The sequence below is a fragment of the Toxorhynchites rutilus genome, chromosome 2 (genome assembly GCF_029784135.1).
Source record: "Toxorhynchites rutilus septentrionalis strain SRP chromosome 2, ASM2978413v1, whole genome shotgun sequence".
Taxonomy (NCBI): domain Eukaryota; kingdom Metazoa; phylum Arthropoda; class Insecta; order Diptera; family Culicidae; genus Toxorhynchites; species Toxorhynchites rutilus.
In genome coordinates this window covers 53,771,523-53,781,153 of record NC_073745.1, presented here as the reverse complement: position 1 = coordinate 53,781,153, position 9,631 = coordinate 53,771,523, and the positions used below count along the sequence as shown (strand labels likewise).

The following is a 9,631-nucleotide window of genomic DNA, read 5'->3' as shown; positions in this document are numbered from 1 at the left end:
TCCGCTCACTCCAGTTCAAATACAAGTTTTACTGACTTAACGTGAGCATGTAACTTTTGATAATTCAATTGATGTTACAACATCAATTGATTTAGTTAGATTCAGAACCCTCAGTCGTAACGTCGTAAAAATGGGAGAGCCACACTGGAAAAGATCAACGGTACGGTCGTTTGAACGCGAACATCTATCAGAGCTACGGTAACACAAACCAGCTCGGAACAGCCTTCAATGATGCGAAAACAATTGGTAGATGTAGGGTAAATGGGGGGAATTTGGACCAGCTAAGCAATTCGCACAATATTTCCAAACCAATACGGTCTCAATAAAACTATGGATGGGTTATACCTATGATATAACCGCAAGGTTGACGTAGGACTGCCATTGGCTTAGTAAACAATTGTATTTCTTCAATTAGCAATAATCGCACCTCGGATGTTCCTCATTAGGTGCGATATCGCCGCTGCGCAGAGCTATCTTTTATGTGTATTGAATAAATGATTGATTAAACTAGTGAATGAATGAAACTATTTATGAATTCAATTACAAACCAATCCCAATTTAAGTTAATTCATGCATTATGGTTATCGCAGCAAAAAGTTATCAACATTTTGCCTAATCATCAAACGGTATGCGTAGAAGTTCAGTGAGTTGAACAACATGAAGCGATATCTTCCAATGCAGTCTTGAATAATCGAGCCAAAGCGTTACACCGTGATAGCAAAACAAATTCCGGAGTGTAAAAATGCTTGGGGGTATAAAAGTATTACCGACTTGAATGTTTCTGCAATGCCGATTTTCCCAACTTCTTGGTTTTGGAATCTGTATTGGGAAAACACATTCCGGTTTGCAAAAATGCAAGCGAGTATAAAAGTACCCATAGTTTGCATCTATTTTGCAATGACGATTTCCCCAGGCTTCAATATTTTGAAGCCTGTGTTAGGGAAACACTCTAATTTGCAAAAAAGCAAATGAGTACAAAAGCTCCCGCTGCTTGCATCTAATTTGCTAAGCCGATTTCCACAGGCTCCATGGTTTTGAAGTCTGTGTTAGGGAAACATTCCGATTTCCAGAAACGCAAGCGAGTACAAAAGTACCCGCTGCTTGCATCCATTTTGCAATGCCGATTTCCCCACGCTTCATGTTTTTAAAATCTGTGTTTGGGAAACATTCCGATTCCCAGAAACGCAAGCGAGCACAAAAGTGCCCGTAGTTTGCATCTATTTTGCAATGCCGATTTCCCCAGGCTTCATGATTTTGAAGTCTGTGTTAGGGAAACATTCCAATTTGCAAAAACGCAAACGAGTACAAAAGTTTCCGCTGCTTGCATCTAATTTGCTATGCTGATTTCCACAGGCTCCATGGTTTTGAAGTCTGTGTTAGGGAAACGTCCATCCATTCCAGCGATCGTACCTCAATCGTTGCGCAATCATAACTGAGTGGATTTCCGAGCGGCACTCGCTTATATACCGATTGGTGTCATTTCAATAGCCTGTTTTGTAGACAATTTTAGGGGTATTGAAACAAGTTCTTGGATCAAAAAGTAACAAGTACATAACGCGTAGACATTTTATCTTTCGAATGAAGTGTTTATCATACCATTTCGTTCAGTTGTTTAGGAGCTATTAACGCCCAAAATATCGTTCTCCGGCGTAACGCTTTCGTTTTCGAGACTTTGAAATTACACCCCAGTACAGAAATGAAAGACGTATTCCTACGTCAAAAAATGTCACATTGTATACTGTTTTCTCTCAATCAAAAATGTTTAATCATTATATCAAGCTTTAAAATACCAAATATATCATAAAATAAAAGAAATGCTTTTTGGACATTAAAATTTGATGCGGGGTGATTTGGTCCAGTTTGTGTTTCACCGAAAAAACATACTTATGTTTATGTAGAGTATTTTGAGATAATGTTACAATCAGTAACAGTGTTTTGGGATCGATACCAGGTGTCTTGGCCAGATTCCAGACCAGCAAAATTGGATTGAGACCATCTCGAATTCTGTATAGATCTTTTCACTACTGTTCGAGCGTTTTCAAACACTTTCGATATTTGGTCAAATAAAATCCGTTCTTGATGGCCTATGTTGCTCTTTCAAGCTCCTCCTTCTTCCAACGTTGTTTGTTCATCCTCTTTTTGTAATTCAGCGGCATCTGGAATCAATTAGACCAAATAAAAGCCTCAAACCTGTATGACCAATTCACCCCACAGAAACGTGTCCATGTCACCCCACTCAACATGCAAAAATTGAAATGCAATTAATTTCATTTATTGTTATTAAACTTACAGTTTCGCTGAATCAAATTGTTCCTATTCTGTAGGCGAACAGAACTTTACTGCACAATACACGAAAAGTTTGTTTCATAAACAGCGGGAAAAACCTTAAAACCACGATCGGAAAACCCACATTTATTTAAAATCAAAGTGCTTGCTGTGTTCATGCTACCGTTTCCTTCCATCCGTCGAATTTTACCAAAGTTTTTTTTACGTTAGGTAGGGGAAATGGATGGAATTTGGACCACCTAAGCAAATCGCCTAATATTTCCAAACCAATACGGTCTAAATAAAAAATGTCACATTGTATACTGAGCTTCACTCGTTTTTTCTCAATCAAAAATCACCCCACACAACATGCAAAAATTAAATTGCAATTATTTTCATTTATTGTTATCAAACTCACGGTTTCGCTGCATCAAATTGTTCCTCTTCTGTAGGCGAACGAAACTTTACTGCACAATACACGAAAAGTTTGATGTTTCAGCGGGAAAAACCTTGAAACCACGATCGGAAAACTCACATTTTTTGGCAATCAATGTGCTTGCTGTGTTCATGCTACCGTTTCCTTCCACCTGTCGAATTTTACCAAACTTTTTTTACATTAGGTATAAGGTACATCGAGGCAAGTTGAAACGATTTCAACTTGAAAGTTATATTAAAAAATCACTAAATCACTGAATTGAAATCTGTTTGCAGCATATACAAGGTATAACAGATGTCTTTCGATAAAAAATAGGGATTCACACTGGATGTTTCAAAAAAATATCAATTTTTAAAATGTTTAGTTTTCACATCCAATGTTTCAACTTGTCCTGAGAGCGGGGTAAGTTGAAACGCGAACTATCATGAGTTTATTGTGCGGTTTTGCTTCTCGAACTGATTTATTATTGTATAAAGGGGTTTTGGTACACGTGAGATGTGGGGGAGTAGTCTGATATACGCAAAATGGAAACTACATACTAGGAATTAATATACGAAACAATAACATCAAGAATACTTTCATGTCAGAGTAGAGCCACTTAAAACGGCCACTAATAAGGTTTATGGCATTTAGAGACGAATGAACTCTCAGAGTTTAAAGTCTCTTTAATTCAATACCGTTACCGTTTATGGCATCATTCAAATATCCAAATATTACGTAACGCACTCGAAAAGGGAGGAGGAGATGGCTTGTGGAAACTTGTTTAGAAATAAATCCAACTAAATCTAAACATTTTTATACAAATGACCATTAAATGTTACATGTTATGCTATGTAGAGAAGAGGGAGTCTAAAATAGTAAAAAAAAATGCGTTACGTAATATTTAAAAGACCCCTTGTTGCAAAATTAACAAATTCTACTTATATCATGTCTGTGTATTTATAAATTATGTAGAACATACTGAGGAACGAAATATGAATTGTTCTTCTTCTTCTTCTTCTTCAATGGCACTAACGTTCCTAGAGGAACTTCGCCGTCTCAACGTAGTATTACTTGCGTCATTTTTATTAGTACTTAGTTGAGATTTCTATGGCAAGTAACACGCCTTGAATGCATTCTGAGTGGCAAGCTCTAGAATACGCGTGATCACAGTGCAAGTCGGAGGAAATTTCTTTGACGAAAAATTCCCCCGACCAGAACGGGAATCGAACCCGAACACCCGGCATGTTAGTTGTGACGCTAACCACTCGGCCAAGGGAGCACATGAATTGTTCTAATTTTTTTAATTTATCATCATTCATTCATACAACAATCACAGACAAATAACGTCCGGAATTTGCAGCAATGTTTAAAAAATAATCGATTTTCACTGGTTTCAACTTACCCCAGAGTTGAAAAAAAAAACAACGGTTGAGTTTAGATGCTCAGAGCTTCACGAAAAAAGATTTTTCAGTTTAGTTTTCAAAAACACTACACTTGATTATCCCTATTTGATTACCTGACGTGCGATTCTGGCGGAATTTTTGAAAAAATCTATGTTTTCGAACCGCGCAAAAATGGTTGTTTTAATTTCACAGAACGAGGAAAAGTAAACAAAGGCGCGGATTGCGTTAAAGCATTCCAATATTCTGGCAACGGGTGTGATAAGGTGGGTTGAAAGATCATGTTTACTATCTATATTTTTATCACGTCAATCTATCATTCCTTGTAAAAGTTATGATTTCCGTTTCTACTTACCCAGAATTTCAACTTGCCCCGGTGTACCTTATACGGTTCAACAATAAAAGGAGATGACATTATAAAAAATCCAAGTTGAGTCGTACTTTTTGAGATAAAGGGGTGGTCCAAATCACCCCGTATGTACAACTCACCCCGTGTTCTCCTACAATCAAAAAACAAAAGAGAGTTCCAGGTTAATTTGTTCTTCGACAAGAGAGAAAATTTTCACCAAATGTTTCTCCTCTGGCAGATCCTCCGAAAGCGTCACGATTATCAAGTACATTTTTTGACGTGGAACTACGTCTTTCAGGAAGGGTGCCAAATCAGAAAACAGAAAATAAAGTTAACGTTGATAACTATTTTCACTGTGAACGATTTCTCTGTCGATTTTTGTACTAACCCTACCCGTATTTCGAATGCTTATAACTCGAACATTTCTTAACAGATCGGAAAAATGTTTGCATCAATTGATAGGAAATATTTCCACGCGTCTATCACAATCAATAATATATTAGAGCCAGTATTTGCTGCAGTTCAGTCTCCCTGGTGAATTGTGAGCAAAAAGAGCAAGTTGCTATATGCTTAGTGCTTCCACATCGATCCATATACGTCTTCGGTATCTACTTACGATCTAACTCTGATCCAAGATTATATTCCACTCACGCTTCGGCCGTTCAGAGCATTTGTGATCGATCATCTGAAAATGATATCGTTCTACTATTGGGCCTTATTTGCGTTGGCATTTTGACGAAGATATCAATGGACTTTTGCCGGTAAACGCATCTAGTGAACATGAAGTTACAATTGCGGAATCCATTCTTGCTTGTGGTTTGGTACAAGTGAACTCTCTCACAAATTGCAATGGTAGGCTCCTTGATTTGGCGTTCGTTGATTCACCGGACGATCTCGAAATTTTCGCACCTCCACTTCCTCTCCTGAATATCGACGTTCATCACGTACCATTCGTCTCGCAAGTAGATACCCATTGCTGCATTCACGACCAGGTAGATTTGCATCCCGCAGCTCTACCTACAGGAAGCCTTGGTGGAATGCCGAGCTGCGTAACCTGCGAAACAGACTCCGCAAAGCCCGCAAACATTTCTTCGAATCTAAAACAGATTCAAATAGAGATCTTCTACGGCAAGCTGAGTTCAGATATAATGAACGTCTTGTCTCTGCCCACTACGATTATGTGATCAGGTCACAGTCATCAATGAAGAAAAATCCTTCGACATTCTGGAAATTTGTAAAACTACAACGAACCAATAATCGTGTGCCCAACAACTTAAGCTACAACTCATCTACGGCTACCTCTGCCGAAGAAGCTGCAAATCTATTTTCAAACTTCTTTCAAAGTGTGTTCAGCTCTACCTCGCTTCAAATTCATCAAAGTAGTTTCCAAGATGTGCCTTTCTATAATGTTCATCTGCCTCTCATCGATTTCTCTAGGTCAGAAGTGCGGAATGTATTAGAAGATCTTGACGTGTCAAAAGGAGCAGGAGTCGATGGTTTACCACCACTTTTATTCAAAAACTGTGTTACATCTCTGGTGGAGCCTTTGACACTACTGTTTAATCGATCCGTGCAAGAGAAAACGTTTCCGGCTATGTGGAAAACTGCTTCTATGATCCCTATTCATAAAGCTGGAAGCTTCCAACGAAACGAGAACTACCGCGGCATCTCGATACTCTGTTGCTTAGGAAAAGTTCTGGAATCCCTTATTCATAAAGTTTTACTGGCTGCAGCAACACCGTCGATTTCTGATTACCAGCATGGATTTGTTCCTCGTCGCTCAACAACATCCAACTTGATGTGCTACACAAGCAGCTTGTTCCAGGAAATGGAACGTCGGAATCAAGTCGATTCTATTTATGTCGACTTCTCGAAGGCCTTTGACACTGTACCGCATGCCTTCGCAGTGGAGAAGCTGAAGCACATGGGCTATCCAAACTGGATCACGGACTGGTTACTATCTTATCTGACGGTCCGGAAGGCGTTCGTACAACTCAACTCTGCACGATCGGAATTATTTGAAATAGCGTCCGGTGTTCCACAGGGAAGCGTACTGGGTCCTCTTATCTTTGTTCTCTTTATAAATGATCTATGCCCCCGATTGTCATCCGGGAAGCTTTTATATGCAGACGACCTAAAAATATTCAGGGTAATCAAGTCAACACTGGATTGTACTGCGCTACAAACGGATATCAACATCACTTCGCAATGGTGCTCCGATAATGGTATGCATTTGAACATCACTAAATGCAAGGTAATCACGTTCACCCGTGGTATGTCGCCGATCAATCACGTCTACTCAATTATCACAACTCCTCTAGAACGTGTTCAGTCCATCCGCGATCTGGGCGTTGTCAGTGACTCCAAGCTGACGTTCAACGAACATATCGCCACCATAACTGCCAAAGCGTTTTCTGTTCTCGGATTCATCCGCCGAAACGCATCGCAGTTTACCGACATCTATGCCCTGTAAGCGCTTTTCTGTACGTTAGTGCGCAGTACTCTGGAATATGCCTCGCCGATCTGGTAACCCTATCACGTTGCTCAAGTGATCAGCATTGAACGTGTACAGAGGCACTTCGTGCGCTCCGCCCTCCGTAACCTTCCCTGGAACGACCCGGCTAATCTCCGTGATTATGCGGCTCGCTGCCAACTTATAGACCTTCAGTTACTATCAGCACGAAGAACCCAGACACAGCGGCTGTTCATATTCGACCTTTTGAAAAACAACATCGATTGTCCGGACCTACTTGAAACAGTTTCGTTTTACGTTCCTCAACGTCAACTTAGACAATTGCCTTTAATTATCGTTCCTAGACATAGAACAAGTTATGGGTTCAACAGCCCATTCAGCAGCTGCCTAAGGGCGTTCAACAATGTTAGTAGCAGTTTCGACTTTAATATGGCTAAAAATGATTTTAAAAACCGAATTATGAACGTAGTTTAAGTTTAAGATCTGTGCGACTAGGTCGAAGATTAATAATAACAATAATTATTATTATTTTTCATGAAATGGACAATTGAATAACTGTAAAATGTCAAGCGTTATCTAAACGCCCTAACTGCTAAATTTTGATTGGCCCTATTTACGGTTTCCCCAACACAGACTGCAAAATCGATGTACACGTGGAAATCCGCTCTGCAAATATACATGCAAGTTGGGAGTATTTTTTGCCACTGGCCTGTGTTTCCCTAACACGGACTTTTAAATTTATGTTCCTGGGGGAATCCGCTTTGCAAATACATGCAAGTCGGAGGTATTTTTTGGTGTTGAGTACTTTTGTACTCGCTTGTCGTTGTGCAGACCGGAATATGTTTCCCTAAAACTTACTTTTGAATTGAGAAGCCTGGGAAAATCGTCATTTCTGACCCTTAAAAGACCCATGTGTTTACACGTTTTTTCATTTTTTATTGTTTTCATAGTCTCGAGACCGAAGGCGCTATTTTTTAAATATTTTTTTCTGGAAAGCTGAGGATTTTTTACGTAACATATGTCGAAACCAGATAGGCGTTTTTTTCGTTTTTGAGTTATGATTTTTCAAAGTTAACCGATGGTTCGAAAAATATTTTGTTTTCCTTTTTTCAGAACTTTTGATCTACTGATCTTCAGGTGATCGACACATAAGATTAAAGCCAATTAGATAGTCTTTTTTGAAAAATATGCGAAAAAATGGATTTTGATTTCGTAATTATTGATTGTACAGCGCGGACTCGATTATATACAGATTTTGATTTCTTTTTACTGTATATAATCGAGTCAAAAAGATATTTTTTTTATTTGCTTTTTTTGCATGTATTTTTAATTTTTTGAAAATAAGAGAGGAATTTGATTTTTGATTCATCCCCTTAAAGTCAGAAAATACCTTTCTCACATGAAAAAAAAAATTTATCCAGATTCTCTCAGGATGTGTATTTTTATATTTGATGAAAAAAATTCTCCCACGCATATGTTCGAATTTCAACAATGACAGAGTTATAGAACTTTTTTAATATTTCGGACTCTGTTGCCTCAAACCGGCTGTTGCCACAGCAGCCGAGAAAACAATAACCTTGACGAAAGATCCTTTTCGATCAGAGGAGGCCGACACAAATTTCGCAAAAGCACGTCAACTCCGAGAGCAATCTTTCAAACGGTATGCTGAGAAAAGACTTGCGAAGCACTTTTGTTAATTGTTAGAACCATAACCGGCATTCGATAGATGCTAATAAGAGAGGAGTAATTCGGAGCATATCTACTATATCCACTGAATTGTAAGTTATTAGCAGTACTTAACTTCAAAGAACATTAGTATCATACAATGTTAAATTATAGTTTTGAAGCTCATCAAAAATAAAGCTGTCAGAAATCAGTGTCCTGCTCACGATTACTTCCTCGATTCTCAACACCGGCTCTACATGAAAAAGTACGCTACGAAAGACGATTCTGATGCTTTCATTCGAAAGATGAGAAAATTTAATACAAGATTTAGTAGTGGAACAACTAAATTAGTGGATTTTAATAACATTTTAGAAGTGAAAACATAAAAGTTAATAATTTTTAATGTGTTATTATTAATTTTGTCTGAAAAATTTATTTTAAACTAGATTGTTTCTATCAATTGAATTGAAGTTCTTTAACCGTTCTACAATTTGTTCTTTGACGCCCAACTTCTATCTTTCTTAATTTGGCTGCAATATCGATGTAAACAATTCCTTGTGAAAATTCATGCAAAATCTTCAAAAATCACGATTTTTACCCCACTTTACATGTAGTAGCCACTTAAACCTCACCCTAACGTTGAAACGTTACATTTCTTCTTGAAATAAGTCATATTTGAAATATAAAAAAAAATATTTGTTTCCAAACTGTATATAATCGAACCACATATAATCGAGTCCGACCTGTATTAGTTTTTTTATAATTTACATCGTAATGGTAAATTTATCAATATAATAAATACCATTTCATTCAAAAACCATTCTTCGGCACCATGTTTATTTCAAAATTATATTTAATGTAACTCTTAAAATTATGACATTATATTTTTTTATCATAAATGTCTTTCTTTTTGATTACAAGAAATAAATATTCGCTCGATTCATCGAATACTGAAAGACAATTATTCGAATGAATCAAATATTTAAAAATGACCCCACGATTAATCGACAATCGAATAAACGAAAAATTTAGACATCTATATTTGCAGTCAAATCCCTTTC

General features: G+C 37.7%; 1 pseudogene; it reads right to left on the bottom strand.

Annotated features, from left to right (window-relative positions):
- Positions 1-395: 395 nt before the first annotated feature.
- LOC129772276 (U4 spliceosomal RNA) lies at positions 396-472 on the bottom strand (annotated as a pseudogene).
- Between the last annotated feature and the right edge of the window lie 9,159 nt (positions 473-9,631).